Below are 23434 nucleotides of genomic sequence, written 5' to 3'. Positions count from 1 at the left end.
GCCACAGCATTAATCAAAGCTGTTGCTATGACTATGGCGGCAGTGGGGAAATCACCCCAGCTTGATTCTGGGTCTACCAGAGGCCGCCAAGGAAGAGGTCAGCTTTTGTTAGGGACACAGCAGAAGGGACTGCTTCTTCCTGCCCAAAAAGGGCTTTCTATTGAAATCACACCAGCAGCCAGAAAGAGAGGCCTCTGTTCTCTTTCATTGCATTGGAGTTTTCTGGTTCCATTGCTCAAGATGACTTGATAGCATTGTCCTGGGAGGAACTGGCAAGCGGTGGGGGGAGTGGAGGTATGGGGGCTGATTTGTGGGGCTGTCAGAGCCTTCTGTTTTCCAGAACTGTGTCTTTATTGCTGTTGGCCCCCTGGGAATCATGTCGAGCATGAGAACCTAGAGGCAGAGGATGGAAGATCTGTGGAGAAGCCCAGCTTTTCCTGTGGTGTAAATACTCTGGGATCATGCTGCTCTCTCCATTCCAAAGCCTCTAATGCACTTGGCAGGCCCACCCTGCACACCCTATGACAAGGCAGATGGAAAGACAGAGGTGGGGATGGAATGGATCTGACAGGCCCATATGGAAAGCCCTGAGTCTCTGCTTTGTGCTGCTGGGACCCTAGAAGCTGTAGGGAAGGCCAGAGGCAGGTTAGGGGACCCCAGAAGCCTTGTTCTGGCTGGTCATTGGGACATTGTTCCACAACCCACTTCTCTGGGGGGGTCAGTGGCACTGAGACAGCCCATCTGACCTTGGGGCAGCACACACACTTCCCAGCCATCATTGCAGGGACAGGGCAATGGAGCAGCAGTGAGACAGCTGGCTTCCTGTCCAAGTCTTTCTAGAAGTTTCATTTAGCATTGCTTTTCCCATCTTCAGAATGGGGACAATGAAATCCACTCTGCTGTCCGGGTGGGGGAGTACAGCCAAATCACTTTATTTGGAGGAAACTAATTGGAAGACTCTAGAGCATAGCTCTTTCAGTGTGGCTACATTTTGGAGCCACATAGGAGCTTTTTAAAGTTCAAGCTGCTTGGCTGTAGGTGTCAAACATTCCGGTTTTGTCCCTGCTTATCTGCCTGTTTTGTGGGGGAGGGGTTCTGGCTGAGGGGCACACTTCCTCCCCTGACTGGTGACATTTTCACTAGTCTGGGAGGAAACCAGGGAAGGAGGCTCTTTGAGGCCTCCAGGGGACAATCACATACAGCCAAGGTGGAGAACTCTTGCTCTCTGTGAGGGTCTGTAACCCCCATCTTTGAGGCTCATTTCCAAAATGAACCGATGTTTTAATGAAAGGATTTTTAAAATAAGAGGCTTTGTGAGGATAAAAGTGGAACATGTATGTGAAGTGCATAAGGTGTACATCCCAGGCTCCTAATTAATGCCAAAGTCCCTCATTATAGGCCACTGTCTCTATTTCAGGGCAAAGAGCCTGGTCCCTGGGGCTGACAGCCCAAACAGCACTTCACCCCTTAGCTGTGACTGTTACTGGATGACAGGGAACATTTGTAGCACCCCAAGTCCTTTACCTGCTTGATCTTGCTTAATTATAGCAAGAACCTGGTGAGGTAGGCACAGGCCCCGCTGAGCCCCACGACCACCCTCTGAAGCCACATCAGAGGATTCAAAGTGTCAGCAGTAGAGCTGGGATCTTAATCTGAATTTGTCGTGTTCTGAAACTGGACTTCTTTCTATGACCTTCTTGGTTAGACCTGACCCAGGTCCATTTTGTCGTTCATCATGTACAAGCATGAGGTCTCCAGGCCACAGGTCTCTGTATCATAATGAAAGCAGAGCGAGCCATTGGCCACATGGCTTCTCGTTTATTAGAAGGCAGGTGCAAACAGAGGCCTATGGCTTGCTCTCTGAGCTCGGCGATATTCTGAATCATTGTCCTTTTAGGCACCCCCCACCGTGCCTGGCAGGAAAGCTGTGGTCAGGGCAGAGGTGACTTTTTTAGCACTGGGAGTCAGCTACCCTTGTAGTCAGGTCAGGAGCAAAAAATGCCTCTGATAATTGGCCTAACAAATGCAGGATCCATTTCGAGTCATGGGTTCACCGTATTACCCCATTCAGCTAACACAGAGAAAATGATCAGAAAACGACCAGAATCTTCCAGCCCAGCTGCAGAGGTGTTTCCTAATGGCTGTGAGGAAGGAGGGTGGGGGTGAGATTATTCAGTGAACCATCCAAACATGCCATACACTCTATTAGCTTCCCAGGTGTGCCTTAACAAAGCACCACAAACTCAGTGCTTTGAAAAGCAGAAATGGGACCTCCCGGTACAACAGTTTAGGATGCAGCACTGCAAGCTGGCCACAGCGCTTTGGTGCAAGTTCAATCCCCCGGCACTGAAGGTGACCCACATGGTGCAACAAACCTCTCCTGTCTCGCCCACTGCTCCCCTCAGCAGTGTACTTCGTCGATCTGCCTGTTCTGCTCCCCACTCTGTATCTGGTGAATTCTCTCAACCCCTGCCACCTCTGGCCTGTACCCCAGTTCTTGTATACATAAATAAATAAATCCTTAAAAAAAAAAAAAAAAGCAGAAATGTATCCTTCACTAGTCTGGAGGCCAGAAGTCAAGGTGTCAGCTCTGGGAAAGGATGGTTCCTGCCCCTGCCAGCTTCCGGTGGCCGCCAGCCTTCCTGCTGTCTCCTGACATCTTTTCTGGGTGTGCGTCTGTGTCTGTGTGAACTTTCTTCTTAAATGGGCACCAGTCATTTTGGACTAGAGACGGCCCTAATCCAGTATGACCTCAATTTAACTCTTTATATATGCGAACATGCTATTTTGCATACAGTGGCAGGATTAGATTCTGACATGAGCTTGGGGGTGTGGGGGTCAGAGACACACCACACCCAGTATGGGCACCTACATTGTGTGTGGAAAGGGAAGAAGTGTGTTGAGTGTGCTTCTCTGGGGCTGCTCAGCCCAGAGGAGACCGAGGTGAGTGTGCTCTGGAGTGACTAACAAAGCACTGACCCAGCTTCACAGGATGGCGAAGCAACCGGAGAGTGAGGCAGGAGGCAGCAGGGTGGAGGGCGTGTGGGGGCAGCACACGGAAGGAGGAATGTGTAGTGCAAGGACAGAAGAGGAAGCAGGATGGGCTCACAGGGCCAGGAGTGTGGGGTCTGAGATGGGCCAGGAAGGGTCTTGTGTTGGCCCAAGGAGCAGCAGGGTATCCTGCATGCTGCCAGGAGACAGACAGATGTCAATCAAGGAAGGACACAACCATGTTTGCATGTGTGAACAACCATGTGAAGCAATGAAGGGTGCACTGGAAATGGGCAATTGAAGTGAGGGTAAGGAATGACACCATTTTGGCACATGGCAGTGACCATGAGGTTGGGGGAAAACGGATTAAATATTTCTTCAGAAGAGGAAATCAGCAGACATTTGTTGGGTGTAGCCAAAAAAGGGAGTGGAATTGGTAGTGAGTGCTGTTTGTGCTTTATAGTTTTGTTTCACTTTCATTTCAGTTCTTGGGGTTATCCATGAACTGTTTGGAAACAGGCCTAAGACAGAATCCTGGAGATCATAGGCATTTAAGATGCAGAAGGAGAAAAACCAGCTAGAGAAGAATGTAGAAAGTGAAATAGTCATATGACAGGACTGGAACCACACACGGGAGTGTTAGGCAGAGGGTCCTGGGAACATGGGTAGAGATGGGGACCAGGTGGTGCTCCCCTGGGGTGGCAGGGCAGGGCCAGAACCAAATAGCACGGACAACCCACTCATTTGCTCAATTAATTAGGGTGATCAATGTCCATTCAGCTTTGCTCAAGCAGGTCTGTTTTGATTTTAACACAGAAACCTAACATCTCAAGAGACCTTTCTGTCCTGGGCACTCTGGGAGGGTTGGTTCTGGGCATCCACGACATGCCACACACTATGTTGAATTAATAATGGCGCAGAAATTAATAATGCCTGGTGGTGCGGGGATTAAATCTCAGATCGTATTCAATGATCAATGGCCAATGCAGCCTGCATTCAATTCAGCCAGGGAGATGACCCACATGGTGCAGCAGACCTTTCCTGTCTCGCTTGCTGCTCCCCTCAGCACTGTATTTCAGTCAATCTGTCTGTTCCACTTCCCACTCTGTCTCTGGTGAATCCTCTCACCTCCCACACCATTGGCCTATGCCCCAGATCTTGTATGCATAATAAAAATATATATCTTAAAAAATAATAATACCTGGAGTCTCACAAGCACTGCACAATCTTGAGAAGAAATACTGGCAGGAGGACTTAAAAACGGTGAAAGGATAGGTTGATATTCCTCTCCCGCTGCCAAAGACAAGTTAAAGGAAGGTGGTTTAGACAGACAGAACAGAAGCCAGGGGCAGAAAAAGACTTAGCAAAATAAGGCTGTGGTGTGAGTGCAGAAACAAGCATGTTCATAGGAGAAATATTAATTTCTTATATAGAGTCAAGAAAGGCAGGAGTTATACTTATTCTATTTTTTAACATAATGAAAGCAGTAGGAGCTTGCAAGATAAATATGTAAGAAGGAGAAATGATTTCTAAAGCTGGGGTCAGAAGGAAGCAAAAAGATGTCAGTTTTGCCCCCTCAGGATAAAATGTAGCTGGTTTTCAATGCTGCAGGAGAGAGCTAGTTATAGCTCAGAAAGGAGAAGCCCTGAGCGTCTGTCTGTCCACACCCTTAGCCCTGCATTCATCTTCCAGGGCTGCTGTAGCAAATGATCACCATCTTGGTGACTTAACAAAAGATAAATTCATTCTCTCACAGTTCTGGAGGTCAGAGGTTCAAAACCAAAATCAAGGTGCCCCATGTGGGGATCGAGGAGGTGGGGAGCAGGAGTTGGAGGACTGTTCCTTCCCTCCTCCAGCTTCTGGTTGCTTTTGCTGCACCACTTGCAGCTTCCTTGACTTGCGCTGCACAGCTACAGTCTCTGGCTCCTCCTTTGTCTCATCTCCCCCATCTTATTCTTTGAGCCCAAAATCCAATGCCAACTGGCCTTAGTCAGGCCATTCATGATGATCTCAACACGAGATGCAAATTATAATTCCATCTCAAAGACTCTTTTTGCAAATTAGATGCCACCCAAAGATTCTGGGGAACAGGATCACTCACCGTTGAACCCATGACAACTGCATTAACATATGGAGTTCATTTTCCAAGTTTATTGACTTCATTCACAGATTAATTTTCCCCTCCTGTGTGTTTCTAGAGGCAACATGAGAGTCCCTGCTGTATAGGAGCATAAGAGTCACTGTGAGGTCCTCCACATACCCAGTCTGAGTACTGCACAAAAGTTCTGGGGGGATTCTCAGTGGGAGGTCCTGATTCCAGCCTCCTTTCTGCAGGTCAAACCAAATGTTGTCTGCACCCAGTGAGAGAAAGAGGCACTTCTCATTTTCCCACTGATAGACTGCCAACTGCCTAAGCTGTGTCCATACTCAGAGAGGCCTCCTTCTTCATGTGACCGAAGACTAGGGGAGACCCTGGCTGTTGATATTCATTACAGCAACTGTGTTTGCCAGTGGTCAACTAGAGATGATGGTCCAAGCCAATTAATAAATCTTTTTGGGACCATGTAGAATTTGCTGGACACCCGCAGAGACTGAGAAGAGATGGCAGCAGTGGTGTGAAGAGAAAACCAAGGTCACTGCAATGGGTGGTAAGTTAAAGGAGCAGGTTATTAGAAGGGAGGCAGGAAATAAGCTTCGTGTGAGCTCATCATCCTCGCCTCGCTGGTTAGGAAGGGGCGGCAAAGCAGAGGGCAATCCTTAAGCCCAGGTTCCCCAACACTGTGACCTGCAGTGCTCAGTCCCTGGCAGGAGGCACCTGGTAAATATGAGAGTGGGGTTCAGAGCGCCGTCGTGGGGCTCCCAGTCCTTCCCAGCCCGTGCAGGTGATTGGTGAGGGGTGCATTCTCATGGCTGCCGGTCCTCTATCCCCCTGAACTTTCTTGCCTGAAGAAACATAAAGACCACAGGAAAAGGTATCCACTTCTCTTCCCCTCAATCTGGCGAAATACCCCATTTGGATGGGCAAACCCTACCTGCCTGTGAGCTGTGCTGTAGATCCTCCCCTCAGTGGGAAGCACACAGGGCATGGAAGTGGACCAGCTAAGCATGGAGAGGGTGAAGATGGTGCAATGGGAGGGCTGTTCTGGTCAGGCCCGCTGTTCCGGGCAGCCTCTCCCCCTGCTGCAAGGGTATTCCTTGTGTTTGAGAGCCAGTCTGGCTCTTCTGCACCTTCCACCTTCCTCCTGCCTCGAGATCAGTCTCCATCCTGAAGCTCATTCTGGGGTCTTGGGGCTAGCTACGGGTTGTCAAACACCCCAGGGTGGCCAGCCTGAGTTTCTTTCTAAGCATTACCCTTCCAGCTTATCCTATCTTTGTTCCCTACCAGACACATTTCCTCTGCCCTTTGAAGTCTGCCCTTTCTTATCGCTGAGAACTCATCTGCGCTGGTCTCCTCTGTGATCCTGGTGCAATTTGCCATGCCCACGATTTTCCCCATCCTACTCTGGTGAAGAGTATGAGAGCGGAAAAAGCCCTCCCCTGGCAAGCCTGGCCAGGTGCTCCCAGGCCCCGGGGGCAATAAAAGCATCTTGTCCCCAGGTCCACACAGTCAGACAACCACTTTACATAGTAAATTGATGGCCAATCATTGACAGCAGCCACGCCGTTTGTTAAGATCAAAATGCACGCCTTTTGCTGCCAGAGATGGAACTGGAAATTTCCCTCCTCTCAAAATAAATACTTTGCTTGGTTCCGAAAATTTTAGCAATTAGCTTGTACTATCACCTCTAATTAGCCACTGGCAAGCACAATTGAGACAATAAAGCTTACCAAGGGGGAAGCATGAATAAGCACCAGATTCTAAATCTACTGGGGAAGTGACCCTGATGAATCATTTAATAGTCAACGTAATGTAATTTTGCAGGTTTGTTGTACACACACCACAGAGAACATATTAAGTGGGTCTGAGCCATAAGAGAGTCTTAATGATTAATTTGCCATATGCTCCAGAAAAATCTCATTTTTGACAAACAATATGCATCTACTTTTTTTTTTTTATTAATAAAACCATCAAGAATATCCACTTTTCTTTCCATCTCACTAATGACTCCCTCTAACTTGCATGAACATCCAGGGATTGGGCTTTTTTTTTTTTAATTATATTTAAATTCCCAAGAAAGTTAATAGAACTCAGCTATTTACACTCTTATTATGCATTTGATTTTAGTTGTTGGCAATTGCTTTTAAATCATTTTTATTGGCTATTCCACAGTGACATCACAGGGAGGGTAATTATGGTTCCTTTCTATTTACAGAGCAAACACTGATGCAGGTTAGGTGGCTGCCCTTCACCTCAGCAAGGGGGAGTCCAGATCAGAGCCCCGTCTTGGGGTTCCAGCATGTTTCACACAGCCCTAGATATGGAAACCAATCCTCTGAAGGGACAATCTGCCCAGAATAGGGAGCTCTGCCTCTGAGCAAGACTGAAACTCAGTTTCCAGATAGAAAAAACAGGCTATCATCACCATGGCCTGAGTTCAATCCCCAGCCAGGGAGCTGACTCACGTGGTGGAGCAGACCTATCCAATCTCGCACACTGCTCCCTCAGCAGTGTTTTTCAGTGGACTTGACTGTTCTATTCTCCACTCTGTCTCTGCTGAATCCTCTCACCTCCATCCCCACCTCTGGCTTGTACCCCAGTTCTTTTATAAATAACTAAATCTTAAAAACCATTTACAAAAGCTATTCTGTATATGATTTATTTATTTATGCATACAGAATTGGGGTACAGGCCACAAGGAAGAAAATCTTTACTCGCCCCATTTTACATTTGAGGAATTGGGAGCTTAAAGAGATGATATCAGTTCCTGGAAACTGACTTATTTAGAATTTTTCTTTCTGAAGTAACTTCTTTCTGAAATTGTATTTTTTATTGAGGTGACCTTGGTTTAAACACTGTATAATTCAGGGGTATAAGCTCCCATCTCTTCAGATGTATGAGCCACACCCACCATCTGTTTACCCATAGTGCTCCACCACAACCTTCTATGTCCTCTTCCCCCTTTGCTCCCGACACCCAACTTCATCCTCCAGAATGTCTCAATTCTACAGTCAGATTTCTAGGACTTATTTGGTTAATTTTATTTATCCTTTCGTTTTGTTTCTTGGTATCCTAGATATAAATGAAATAGTCCTGTATTTGTCTTTCTCCTTGTGATTTATTTCACTTAACATAAGCCCTTCTAGTTTCATCTATGTTATCACCGATGACAAGATTTCATCTCTCTTTACAGGTGTGTAGTATTCCACTGTGTGTATATATCACATTTTCTTTATCATCAGTCCGTGGACACTTAGGTTGTTTCTATAACTTGGCTATAGTAAATGATGCTATTTACAATATAAGAGCTCATATATCCCTTTGAATTAGTGTTTTTTGCATTCCTCAAACACCAAAGAGTAGAATTGCTAAATTGTATGCTAGACCTATTTTTAATATTTTAAGTACCTTCCATACTATTTTCTGTAGAGACTGGACTAAACATTCCCACCAACAATGTATGAAGTTTCCTTTTTCTGCACACCCTCACCAGCATTTTTTAAAATATTTATTTATGCATACAAGAACTGGGGCACAGGCCAGTGGTGTAGGGAGTGAAAGGATTCCCCAGAGACAAAGTGGGGAACAGAACAGGTGGATCTACTGAAATACACTGCTGAGGGGAGCAGTGGGAGAGCTAGAAGAGGTCTGCTGTGCCATGTGGGTCACCTCCCTGGCAGGAGTGGCTGCAGTGGTTACACATACCTTCATAGAGCTACACTTTAACCCAATGCACCATGAGGGAAGGCCCTCAAGTATGCGGTATCTCGTTGTGGCTTGGATTTTCAAACCCCTTATGGCTAGTGATGTTGAAAAACCAGAAGTCTTTAAATGATAGTACTCCATCTGATGGCTATAACAAAACTTATTTAACAAATTTCCTGTTGCTAATTCTGTAAATAGCTTCTAAATTTGCTTTTTCACAAGTAACACCTATTATAAGAAATTTTCCTTGCTGTTCCCTGAGGCTAGCTTTCAAGAAGCTGAGTAGTTGATAGGAAGAGCTTAGACGGCTACAGTTTCCACATATCCCAAGAAGCCCATTAGTCCTGGTCAACCAGGACACTTGAACATCATCCCTACATCAAAGGCTTTCTAAGACCTTCCTACATCTACTGCTGGATCACTTACCAGACATGGTAATTTTCACACCCACCACCTAAGAGGTTTCACCCAAAACTATAGTTACTCTGAGTTATCTATAATTTACATTAACATGCTTCAGCATAGATGGTGAGAAATGATGTATAAATTAAAAGTAATCCATATCCTAGAAACAGTTAATTAATTTGTGAAGCACCCTAATCAGGAAGCCACATGCCAGAGGTAGCTGGTTAGCATTTGAAAGACCTAATCAGGAGGCTCCACTCCAACTCCCCTTCAACAAGCACTGTGACAAGGGCTTGCTTTAAATACCACTGTCTGAAGCTGCATGTGGAGCTTGGTAATTAGCATAAAGGATATTAGAAATAATCCTTCATTGGTGAAATGTAAGCTCTTCACAAAACATTCCGCCTTGCATTAACAGGACATTTTGGAAAACTCAACAACGAAGACCTTTGGAGTAATATTTTAGGTAGATCCCTTTGCTCCTACATTTGTCAGAGGAAAATAGAGGTTTAGGAGTATTGTAGGGTTACTGCATTGATTCAGGTGTGCTGGATAGGCAGTGGGTGCTAGCTAGCAGAATTCAGTGCCCAAGCTTAAGGCTGCTAAATGCCATGCAAGTGTCCAGGAAAGTCTGGTACCGAGAATGCCAGGGGTACAGGAGAACTCAGCCAATAATCAGAAGCCTGGAGCATTTTTGTCTTAAAGTAAGCCTTCATTATTGAAGACAGCAAGGACCAGAAGGCCCATACTTGAGTGAGCTCGCAAAATACACCTACTGGCATTTCTTATTACTGCGTTTGGTTTTGTTTGCTTGCTTCATATTTTGTTGTTGCTACATATGACTGAATTTGGTCCAAAATTTGTTTGCTTTGCAACACATCCAGAGGGGAGGAAGAACTACTATCATCACACACTTTTAACCACTGAGAACTATGAATGTTCAATAAAAGGGCCTGATTGATGTGAACAGGTAAATCAACCTAAGTCGGGTCACGGCAAAGAATATCTTTAAAGTTCATTTCATCTTACCAATATCTCTTTAAGTGCTATAAAACACCAAAAGCAATGAAGATAAAGCTAGTACATTCTTCCATTTTCTTTTTTTAAATATTTATTTATGTATACAAGAACAGGAGTAAAGGCTAGAGAGAGGCAGGTGGTGGGGAGGATCCACCAGAGACAGAGTGGGGAGCAGAACAAGCAGATCCACTGAAACACTGCTGAGGGGAGCAGCGGGAGGGTCAGGAGAGGTCTGCCACGCCATGTGGGTCAGCTCCCTGGCTGGGGATTGAAGTTGTACTGCAGTGGCTGTGGAGAGCTTCATAGTGCTGTGCTTTAACCCGTTGTGCCACCACAGAGGGCCCAGTTCTTCCATTTTCTTTAAAGCCATAGAGGGGAAATTGCCAGATGCTATGTTTGCTGGAAAATATGCCATGTTCAAGTGGAGTATGTGCATGGGTGTACTCCTCGGCTAACTCAGTTACACACGTGCACACATTTGAAGGGAGCCCAGCAGCCATGCTATTGTGTTCTTCTGCAAAGACCACTCTGCCCACCACCACCTCCAAAGAATGAGCAGGGGCTAGTGTGCTAAATCCCCCAGAACAGCACCACTCAATTAGGCATCAGAATCCTCCCAAAACACAGTTCCTTAAACTACAGACCACCAAGCCTACACCTAGAGATGCTGATTCAGAATCGTCAAATGGTGGTGCGGCCTAAGAACTTTTATTTCTCATCAGCTCCCAGGTGAAGCTGAAGTGCCTGGTCCTGCCCATACTTCCAGACCTACTACTTTGGTTCTCAGCCTTAGCTTCATGTCAGAATCACCTGGAGAGCTCTCTAAATAGTCAGGCCACACCCCTGACTGATATGTCAATGTCTCTGAGATGGAGACCAGACCCCAGTTGTTATTTTTTCTTAAAACTCCCTAGGGAATTCCAAAGTAAAGCCCTGGCTAAGAGCCATGCTTCCTCAAGGTCCCAAGCTGGATAGTAACAGCAGTAATGTTGATAATAACAGATACTTTTTATTAAACTGACCATAAGCCAGATTCTGTCATTGACCTCCAGCAGGCATCATTTAATTGATCTGTAGAGTAATCTAGGAAAGTGGTATTTCCTACCTTTTTTTTAAACACATGAAATTCAGAATCAGAGAGGTCAAGTGGCTTGCTAAGGTCACACAGGAAGTAAGCAGTGAGATGAAGCCCACAGAGATGCAACTCTACACCCTGTGTTTCTTAAAAGACTTTCCTCTTCTCACCCACTCAGAGGGGGGTGGTAACCAGAGCCAACATAAAGGATTTAAGAAAGCAATAAAACTAAAAAATTAGGAGGTATTGAGAAAAGAGTGGACAAGAGGAAACTGGACATCGGGAGGGGGTGCTGATACCAACCTCCACCTTTGGTCTAAGGTAGATGGGCCAGATAAACAGTGTTGTTTGAGGGGCTTCAGAGTACAGCACATAAATTGGGGAAGGGGGGGTGACTGGAGATAGTGACACTCCCTCCCACCTTCTAGGTGAAATGGAGACATCTCCAGAGTTAATGCCGGTTTCGCCAGAGGAACAGCCTCATTCCCTGCCCACAAGAATACCTGGGTTTTCACGCAGCAGATGCTGGAGCTGAAAAGGAACCAACACAGGTTTTTGATGGTAAAGGAGATTTGAGATGCAAGGTGGAGAATGGAATTGGGAGGCTTAGCAAAAGAAGGGGAGATCAGGACAAGAAAACAAACTAGGTGTCCATCAAAGGAGACTGGACAAAGACAATATGATGTGATGCACACACACACACAACACACACAACACACACACACTGGAACATTACTCAGCCTTAGAAAGAGAAATCCTGCATTTGTAGCAACATGAATGGGTCTTCAGGGTATTGTGCTAAGAGGAATTTCAGAGAGAGAAGGACAAATACTGTCATCTCAGGTATATGTGGAATTTTAATAAGCCAAATTTGCAGAAACAGAGAGAGTAGCATAGTGTTGCCAGGGGCTGAAGGGAGGCAGAGATGAGACGCTGATCTAAGGGTGCAAACTCTCAGCTATAAGATGCATCACTTCTGGAAATATGACATTCCACACGGTGACAATGTGGATAATTATCCATGGTGACAATAGCTAATAACACTGTATGATTTGCTTAAAAATTCCTTAAACCAATCTTAAATATTCTCACCACAAACGAGAAAATTGTGCAGTTATGGGATGGCCATGTTGACTGGCCTTACTGGATAATCATTCCCAGTATACACATGTATCAGGTCTTCCCTTACAAAATGTTATGTGGTCACTTATGTCTCAATGAAATTGTGGAGGAAAGAAGACATAGCACCTTCCTGGAAAACAAAAACAGTCAGGGGCCTCCCTGGTGGCACAAGGGATTAAAGCACAGCACTATGAAGCTATCTGCAGCAGCCACTGCAGCACAAGTTCAATCCCCGGCCAGGGAGGTGACCCACAGGGCACAGCAGACCTTGTCTATCTCGCCGCTGCTCCCCTCTACAGTGTACTTCAGTGGACCTGCCTGTTCTGCTCCTGCTCTGTCTCTGGTGAATCCTTTCACCGCCCTGTACCTCTGCCTGTCCCCCTGTTCTTGTATGCATAAGTAAATAAACCTTTAAAATAAAACAAAACAAAACAGGTCAGCTGCGTGACAATGACTTTCTACTCACCTGACTTCAACTGGAAACACTAGACCCACTAACTCACTGGTCTCCCTCTCCTGGTGCTACTTCCTCCATCAGTCCTTGGTACAAAGTCAGCTGTAGAAGAAGTGCTTAGATCCCGATGAATACAATGGTAGAGAATGAAATCTATGTATGAGAATCAGAGATGCCATGTGTGTTTTTTTTTAAAGATTATTTATAGGGCCCTCCCTGGTGGCGCAGTGGGTTAAAGCACTGCACTAAAAAGCTTAAGCCACTTCCACATGAGTTCGATTCCCGCCTGCCCCAGAGGAGATCCACATGGCGTGGCAGACCTCTCCTGACCCTCCCACTGCTCCCCTCACCAGTGTATTTCGTCAGTCTGCCTGTCCTGCTCCCCACTCTGTCTCTGGTGAATCCTCTCACCCTCCGCATCTCTGGCTGTACCCCAGTTCTGTATGCACAAGTAAATAAATCTTTAAAAAAAAAAGATTATTTATACAGAACTGGGGTACAGGCCAGAGGTGCAGGGACGGTGAGAGGATTTACCAGAGACAGAGTGGGGGAGAAGAACAGGCAGACCGACGAAGTACACTGCTGAAGGGAGTAGTGGACGGTTGAGGAGAGGTCTGCCACGCCATGTGGGTCACCTCCGGCACTGGGGATCAAACTCACACTGAAGCTGCTGTGGCCAGCTTGAAGTGCTTCATCCTAACCCACTGTGGCACCAGGGAGGGCCCAGGAATGCTGTGCATTTAAATATTTACCAAACACAGAGAAATCTTAGGTCTTAAATCGAACGGTATAATTCAGCTCCATTTCGTTCATTCTAAATTAAGGACTTGCCACTGTAATTATCCAGGTAAAGTCAGTTACCCTCTAAAACCTCCCTTGATCCCCCGGGCACAGTTATTCATAGCGCCGCCCTTCCCTGTGTTCCCACAAGACTTCCATTCCAGTTCTTTTTTGCATTGTGCCATAAATATCTAGAGAGCTTTGAAATTACTTTCCTGGCTCTCTTATTCAACTGAGACCCTTGAGGAGAACAACTTGGTCTTATTCATTTGTGGATCCTTGGTAGCTCGCAGAGAGCTACGTTCACAGAAAGAAAGCTCAGGAACAGTTTGAGTGAAGCAACAACAGAGATATTGCCCACATCAAACCTTGTTATAACAAATGGAGGTGAGAGATTTGACTTTTGACTTGGGCTGGGAGAAAGCATGCAAGCAAGAAGTGCAGGTGCAGGGAGAAGGTGGTGCAGGGAGGAAAAAAGATAGACAGAAGGCAAGTGGGAGAACAAAGGACAATGGAGAAGACAAGGTCAGAGTAGTGAGGGAGAGGCCGAAGAAGGAGGCCCCTTGCTGGTCAGGATAAGAGGTTTGCATAATGTTTTCTGCCCAGACGAATCATCTTTAGCAGAATTAAATGAAACGTAATTATTACTCCAGCCTAAAAAAAGCTCACTCTGTTGCTTGGAGAATGGACTATAGGCGTGTGTACCCATGAGCAAGGGAACCCTAGATGTCAGTGGCAAAGTCCAGGCAAGATGGTGGTGAAAGTTTTAGGGCAGGAGCTCATGAAATGGACAGAAGTAGCAGGATTTGAGACACATTTTAGATGAAAAAGCAAGAGGACTCGATAAATTGGATATGAGCTGAGCTGTTCTCACACTTCACCTTTGCTAAAGATTGCCCTGGGGTTAAAAGGTAAGGAAAAGGGGTGGCTGGAGCACCCCGGGCCTTAGGCTTGAGCCGGTGTAACGTCCCTCTTACACATAAGACCAGAGACAGGGATGTTGATGGCATTTTGCCAAAGCGTCTGGATTTCTAGGTCAGGAGACTGGCCCCAGCCTGCTTTCCCACCTGGATTAGACCCACTGGCCTCTCTCAGAGGTTTTCTTTCTGTGGGATAAACGAGGAGTGGCAAAACCTTCCTAAACAAATTTCAGTCAGGTTGCTCAGAGCCCTCTTCTCAGGGAGGCCTTGACCTTAGCGGCTCCTCTGGTCTTCAGCCGGCCCAGCCCCCTCTTAGCAAGATTCCAGCTGCATCAGTTCATGAGAATCCCCGCCCCCACTCGGGATATCTGGTTGAATTCCTCCTCCCTCCCCTTGTTGCTTGGTCCTTGGCTGCCTTCAGCAAAATCTCCCTACCTGTTGCCTCCCCTGGTAAATTTCCTTCCATGGGCCCTTCATCCTGCTCTTTGCCTATCAACCCTCATTTGTCCTTGTTGCATGCAGTCTGCTTGATTCTTCTCCTCTCTTGCAACAGGGCTGACCTGCATTGTAATTGTCTTGAATGAAGTGTTCCTTCCCATTTAAAAGGTCACTCATCCTTTCTTTTAACAAACGTGGCATTGCTGACATGTCACTGCTGACTTCCAGCTGTTAGAAGATGTTAGATGATGTGTGTGTTTTAATTTATTGAACTAACATGGCATTATAACATATAAGTTTCAGGTACGCATCATTATAAATCAAGTTTTTTTAATAACTCTCCTTTTCAAATGTCAAGATTGCTGTGCTGCTGTTGCTGAAATGTTGTTAGGAAAAAGAGGAAACATCCCAGTTCTCTTTAAAGATACTTCTCTTTGAGGGCCATCCCTGGTGGTGCAACAGTTTAAAGCACAGCACTAAGAAGCTAAAGCCACTCAGCATGAGTTCGATCCCCACCCCGGAGGTGACCCACATGGCGTGGCAAACCTCTCCTGACCCACCAGCTGCTCCCCTCAGCAGTGTACTTTGTTGATCTGCCTGTTCTGCTCCCCACTCTGTCTCTGGTGAATCCTCTCACTGTCCCTGCACCTCTGGCCTGTACCCCAGTTCTGTATGCATAAATAAATAAATCTTTTTAAAAAAATGATACTTCTCTTTGAGTTGAAACCCTTTAAAATATCACATAAGTGGGTTAACCCTTTTATACCTTCCTTTTATTTTTCCTCCTTTCCTCCCTTCCCTTCCTCCTCCTCTTCTTCATTTACCCTCGCTCTCTATCTTTTCTTTCTTTTTCCCTCTCTCCCTCCTTAATCCTTCCCTCCCTCCCTTCTGTCTAAATTTCATTTCTTCCTTCCCTCCTTTTTCCCCCCGATGTCTCCTCCCTCCCTCCCTCTCCCTTCCTGTCTTCCTTTATTGTGCTCACTTTATATTCATTCAGCAAGCAAGCATTTATCAAGCTGTGACTGCACAAGGGTACATGTTCTGTGCCACAAGGTTATAAACATGTAGACATTGTAATCACTGCCCTCAAAGGGGAACGGGAAGCCGAGTGGGGCTCTGAGTCCCTGGATCTGGCATCATGCTGGATATTTTCACATATTGTCACATTTAATCCTCCCAAGGGGCTGGAGAGACAGTTATTTTCCTACCACATGGTAAAATTGAGTTTTAAAGAAATTGAACAATGCACTCTAGATCACACAGCTGTTGGATGTTGGACATAGGTTTCAAACCCAGACATCAGATGTGGAAATCTGTAGCTTTGTTTTTTTCATTGTGATGGATAATGATTTAAATAGACACACAAAATACAGGGTACATGGGAATGACTTCATAGAGCTGGAATAGAATAGGTAAATGCTCTTAAAGTTTAAAGAATTTAAAATCTAGAAAAGAAATATTGTGTGCCTAGAGGATAGTAGGCATTTCGCTTTATATAGCCATATGCATAACCTTTTTATTGTGATTAATACAGCCCAAGATCCAAGATCTACTCTTAATAATGATACAGACACCATGTAGTTCTACAGATCTCTGGGACTTATTTGTCCTGCATAACTGAAACTTTACACCATTGAACACCATACCCTGCCCCCCCCCCCACTTCTCAGTCCCTGGCAACTGCTCTTCTCCTCACTGCTTCATTGTGTGATCTGGTATAAGCCTGGCAGCAGCCTGGGGATGTAAGACATCCCACTTTCAGCAAGAGGGACTAGAGAAATTTCAGAAAAAAGTTCATGCCAGTCCTGGGCTTGGGAAGATGGTGAAGTAAAACATGGCAGGAAACATACTCTGCAAAAGGAAACAGAATACTCTAGAAAAGGGGGTGCCTATTCACAAAGCAGCTGTTGGTGAAATTGGCTGGAGATGAATGAACACAAGAGAAAAAATACAAAAGTGAGGGACCCTTCAAGGCCATGCTCAAGTATTTGGCCCTTTGCTCAGTGAGCCCCGGGGACTTTAGGAAATGTGGGGTGGGGGCTGAGGGAAAGGATGGTAGGAGAAGCCAGGGTCAAGAAAACCAAGAGGGAGGCTGTAGAAATAACATCATGAGAGGATTATAAGATTCTCCAAAGACAGAGGCTTAGCTAAGAGGGAGGGGAGCTGTACCTGGTGAGATGAAATATACATCATTTTTCAAAAATGGCATTTGAGACAGGAAAAACTATGGCTCAAAAGAAATAGTTCTCTTTGAGAGCAGATGTGGCAATGGACCTGCGATATTTTCATTTAAACCTGTATATGTTGGCTGACAAGGGCAGCAGCTGGCCTGTACTAAATTGCCCCTTATCTCTAGATCCAGGCCATTTCACTCTGCAGCTGAGTCTGAATAGTAAATGTTCTTTTATCCCAAAGAAAACAATGTCATTGAATGAGGTGCGAATATCAGAAATAGGGCGGTTTGATTTTTATGGACAGAGTTTCACAGAGCACATCAGAACTCATCTATTTCTTTCCCGGTTGACCCACCAACCCAACTGCCTGACCTTGGAAAGTCATTTTCTTCCTCTTTTCAGTGCAATTTAAAAAATCGAAATGTTTTTAGAATTGGAGAGATCAACCTAGGAATAAGGGTTACAGCAAAGGAAGAGAAGCAGATCCTTTCACAGACTGACAGACTGACAGGAACAGGTGGACATTGTACACAGCTCAGAGGGCTCTAGGTCTGGTGGTGGGGAAGGCAACTAATTTATTGGCACCTGTTACTCCTCAAATAATGAGTTTGGTGTTGTGGATTTAATAATGAACAAGACAGTTCCTACTTTAAGGGTGACTACAGACCTGTAGAGAAAATCTCATACAGTGAGATGGGAGCAACAATATGGAGAGCAGAGTTTTGCAGATTCAAAGATGCTTCCTGGAGACTGAGTAAACAGGCATCTTCCAAGGAAGACATATCAGCTCTCAGAAATCAATGTCTTTTAAAGGTCCATACTTCCTGGTTTCAAACTACATTACAAAGGAATAGTAGTCAAAACAGTATGGCACTGGCAGATACATAGACCATTGGAACAAAATTGAGAGAGCAGAAATAAATTTTTGCACATATGTTCAATAATTGACAAAAGATCCAAGAATCATCAATAGTATAACATTTGTCTCTTCAATAAATGGTGTTGGGGAACTGATAACCACAAAAAGAATGAAATTGGACCCCTGTTTTATACCACTCACAAAAATTATCTTGAATTAGATTAAAGATTTAAACTGAAGACCTGAAACCATGTAACTCCTAGAAGAAAATACAGAGAAAAACTCCTTGTCATCAGTCTTGGCAATGTGATTTTGGATTTGATTCCAAAAGCAAAGACAACAAAAGTAAAAATAAATAAGTGGGGCACAAGCCAAGAACAACCCAAAAAGCCTTCACAGCAAAAGAAACAACAAAATGAAAAGTGCTGTTCCAAAATGCGGCGACCTATCTTGAGAGGATGCGTAGCTTCTTATTTCTGCAGATGTTTAAGAACAGTGTGGTGAAACTTGGGCAGGGATACAGGCAATGGGGCTCAGAATAGCAGGAGGTCAATTGAAATAGATGTCTTAAAGTGTCCTTCTGTGACAGATTCTGACCTCAAACAGTAGGTCCTTTGCCTTTAGGGAAAGAATTCACCAGAGAGCACTAGGTATACTTGAATCAGGCAAGGCCCCATTAGAGACTCATGCATGAGGAAGAGGGTATAGGTATGGCTGGCTCCCTGGAGGTCAGAGAGAAGGAGAGCATGTCACAGCTTGTTCTGGGTTGGGCTATGCCCAGGCATGCACAGATGGGTTCCATTCCAACTGAGCATGTAACTCTCAGCTTTCTCCCTTCAAGAAACTGACATAATCAATAGTCAGGTTCTAATAATTTTTATCTATCAGGGCACCTCATGATCAGTGTAGTGGAATGAATTGCTTGGATAGGGCCCTCCAGATAGTGATTTAATCCACCTGTTCAAACAGGACTAGGCAATTTATCCTACCAGCTAGCAATTCTTTTTACTAAGGCTTTCTCACTCTCAAACCTGATTTTCTGTGACTCTGCCTTGAAGGTACATAGGAGGTTTTGGTATAGTGTGCTCCTTGTGCCTACAGAGCTCCCTGCCTAGCAGACAGAAACAAAGAAGCAAGAAGCAGCATCTTCAACAACCAAGACTCATGGAATGTGGATGAATGGCAACTTCTGTCTCCCACTTTCCCTTTCATTGGGATGAAAGCTCAGGATTTTCTGATCACTTGCCATCAAAGGTATGATGGTCACTTGAAGCAGCAAACACAGTTTAATTCCAGTGAGTGGATTTTTTAAATCTCTTGTAATAATAACCAAAGCTGCCAACTTACTGAAAGATAAGCCTTTGCCCTCCTTCCCAGCTAGGACCTCACTGGGGGCTGACATAAGGAGGAATATGTGACATCCTCCATCTGCGAATTCCCCTTCCCCCTAAACCCCTTGTTAACTGCAGATTCTGATGCCCTCAGGTTTGGGATAGGACAGGATAGGTATGCAAGAGGTAGTAGGAAGGAAAGCTAAGAGCAGTAGAAAATGCTTCCCTGTATAAGCAAGCTAGCCCTGGGGACAGGAGGATGTTCGATTTATTTTCTGGTACAGTTCACTGGTGAGTTCCAAGGTCATGTCCTTGACTCAGGCCCCAGGGCTGAGTATTTGTTCAATCTCTCCTCTGTTCCTAGGGATCCAGAAGAACAGCTCCAGCTTATCTTCTGCTGAAGTCACTTCTCACACTTTGATAGCTTCATAGAAAGAACATGACCCCAGCCAGGATCTCCAGTTAAACTACTCTGCCTTTGCCCAGTGAGAATCGGTATCTGAAGGTCAGTCCCCAAGTAGGAACATTTCATTGCTTTGCTGCCACAGAGTGAGGTAGCCAAGGTTTCATCCCCAAATATTCTGGGTGGTACAGGGCTGTGGGGTCAGACAACAGACCTTTGTGCTTACCCAAATGCTCTCATGTTCCCGACACAGCTTGCCCTTGACAAAGCGAAAGGGGAAAGCTCCCTTCAGCCCTTCCCCTTAGATAGGGAAGGAGGACTCAGCACAATTCTCATCAAAGGAATCCTGCTAAGTCGTCCTTCTCTCAACCTTATTATATCCTTAATATGACTGGAGGGGTTGTTGAGCTGTGGTTCCAACTTCTCTGTAATTTCTGCAAATCATTGCATCCATTGAACCCTCCAGTATAATAAATAGCATGTCTAGTGTTCTGTGGCCAAATGGAAAGAAGTTGCAGAAATGAATTCTTAGATAAGTGCTAGAAGCTCCAATGCAAACGTTTCGTAAGAGAATGAAGAATGCAAGTCAGGCCTGAAATCTCTTGATTCTCATTCATTGACTCTTCCATTCTCCAAGCCCCAAGAACTGGATGTTACCACTACATCTAGGAAACGCCGATGAGAGGTAGCGCCCGACCATTATCAGAGAAACGGAGTAAGTGCCACTAAATAGACCACAGGGGACCCCAAATCTCATGCAGAGTATTCCAGGCACTCTCCCACACCCTCCCTCTACAGGAAGATTTAGAACAATCTGGGTTCCACTCTCCCAGGGGGTTGATATTTACCAAGCCAAAACAACTAAATTTTAGTATAGACTTTGGCTGACTTCACTATTATATTTTTTAAAAGATTTTCATTTTTAAAACTCATTTGTAATATTTTGTTGTTGTTGTTGTTTCTTCTAGTCCGATCCCGCTGTGGAATGGGAAAATGGAGGAAGAGAAAGGACTCAGAGATTTTCAGGAAAGACATCACAGGGGCGACTTGGAGGCGGGGCCGAGCCGCCTACGTCATCACGCGTCGCCCACTCTGTTGGGCACGTGCTCCCGCAACTGCCAGTCACCGAGAAGGACGCTGAGGCGCTGAGGAACTCAGGTGCTCAACGACACACAGCTCCAGCGAGGGGGTGAGTGTGTGAGGCGCCCCGGGGAGAAGCTTGGTTTGCAAACTGTGCACTCTACTCTGATGGTGCGTCTCAGACGTCAGTTTGCTTACAAGTCGCCTGGGCATCCTAACAAGCAGATTTTCATTTCCCAGGTCTGGAGTGCGATCTGAGATTCTGCTTTGCTAACCAAGTCCTGGGAGGCCGATGTCGCTCCCCAGACCACACTTGAGTTAAAATGTGCGCGTGGTCTTAGCCAGGCCCCGTGTGGGCACAGGGGCATCAAAAAGGCAGCCCAGATAGAGCTGTCAAGGTTATCATTTACAGCTGACTTTGCCTTCATTCGCTAACTGGCTTTTGATCAGGGTTCCAATGGATGGCTAGCAAGAGCTAATTACAATCCCAACTAATTCACGGTGTCAGTTGTTATTCATTAACAAATTATGTTCCTGACAAACTGCTCTAGTGCGGTACCCTAAGTACTGTAATTAAAATCTTAGAAAGTTGCATGTGGGCCTAATTGATTTCCTTAATGTATTACTCAGACTAAACATTCCATTATTTTGTGTCTTGATGTTTATGAAGGGGCGGAACTGCTGCCGCCACCCAGGCAGCGGAGAGCTGGTCTCCTGGCTAATGGGGAGCCGCCTACTTTGGGGGGGCTGTTCACATGCTCAGCAGGGCTGCCCAAGCCTTCAGATGACATGGTGACCACAAGCGCTTATGGGGAGAGGGATGAGGGGCAGTTTGACTGTTTCCTCTCTATACTTCCAAACTCTTAAGATTTTTGATGACACCATATATATCCATAGGAAAATGGGACAATGTTCCCCCAGATTGTGACGGCCCCAGTCCCAGTAGACGCTGCCTTTTAGTAGTAAGCCCACAGGGCTGAACGGAAGAGAGACCTGGGAAAGTGTCTACACTTTTTCTAAAGCTGTGTGTGATGCAGACAAATCTGAGTATATCTGGCAAATGTGGGTGCTGGAACAGTGCTACCTACATGGCAGCCATGGAATTAGACTGTGTATTCATTAGGGTACAACAGCCCCCTGTGAGCAATGAGCCCCTCCAACAGGCTAGTAGCATTACAGATTAAAATAAATAGGGGCTCCCTTGTGGCTCGGGGGTTAATGTCTCTGCTATTAAGCCATAAACAACCACTGTAGCATGAGTTCGATCCCCGGCGAGGGGGGTGACCCACATGGCATGGCAGACCTCTCCTGTCTCACCCACTGCTCCCCTCAGCAGTATATTTCAGTAGACCTGCCTGTTCTGCTCCCCACTGTCTGGTGAATCCTTTCACCCCTCCACCCCTGCAACTCTGGCCTACACCCCAGTTCATGTATACATAAATAAATAAAAACAAATCTTTAAAAAATTAAAAACATAGTAAGCTTAGTACCCATAGTGGCAAACACTTAGGTAGTATATGTCAGGCACTATTTAGAAACTTCTGACATATTAGCTCATTTAGTTCTTACTCAGTAACTATAAAGGAGCTACTCTTATCTAATGATACAAATTAGAAACCGGAGGCAACAGAGAAGGTAAAGGACTGGCCCAGGGTTACACAGCCAGGATTCAAGTCCAAGTAGTCTGACTGACTCCCTGTTGGAACCTCTGTGTGACCCTGCCTTTAAGTATCATGACAGCTCATGAGGCCTTGGTTTGTCCTCATTAAAAGTGAGCATAATTTAATACTCAAAAAGTCCCTAATGAGGTAGGTACTGTCATTATCCAGGTGTCACCACTAAGGAAACTGAGGCACAGAGAAGTTGCTTCGCTGACCCCAAAGTCTCACAGCCTGTAAAGTGACAGAGTTTGAGTCCACATCCAGAGCTTATGTTCTTAATCTCTATGCATCTTGATGCTAGCAGAGATCTAAGAAACTGTATCAGGATTTGGGGCCTGCACAGGCCAACCAATTTAAATAATTAAACTCCAGGTGGCCTTGTCCTAGATTCCCAGCAGATGAAAGGGAGGCCTGGGAGAGAGTCGGAGCTGGCATGTGAAAGCAGATTGCCCAGCACCTAAGGCTGCCACGACCTCTGAATTATCATGTATGCCAGACACCTGTGGTTCTCTGCCACGATTTCCCTGCCCTCTGCCCTGCCCCCGCTCACTCGGCATCCCACACAACAGGGCACTCCACACCCATCTGAGGACAGACTTCACAGGCTCGCTCTACACTGCCTTATATGCTACTCTCGGGATATTCAAGAATCTACAACGTGCTTCATTTTGAAACTTCACTTTCATTTTTTATGAGTGCACACATCAAAAAAGGCAAATTATAAAAGGCAGATATCTCTCCTATTTTCCTGTGTCTGTTAAAAAAAAAAAAAAAAAACCAAAAAAGTGTCCATTGTAAGGTCTTTGGGATGGATTGGACTATTTTGTTTGCTGGGACAGGAGATTGGACTTTTTCAAGAAGGGTATGTGTCGCCTCCCATCATCTGCTGGCTACAGAAGCTGCTGTCCTTCATCAGTG

This window comes from Condylura cristata, unplaced genomic scaffold, assembly GCF_000260355.1.
Source record: "Condylura cristata isolate star-nosed mole 26May11 unplaced genomic scaffold, ConCri1.0 scaffold00006, whole genome shotgun sequence".
NCBI classification, from domain to species: Eukaryota; Metazoa; Chordata; class Mammalia; order Eulipotyphla; family Talpidae; genus Condylura; species Condylura cristata.
This window is presented reverse-complemented; position numbering follows the sequence as displayed.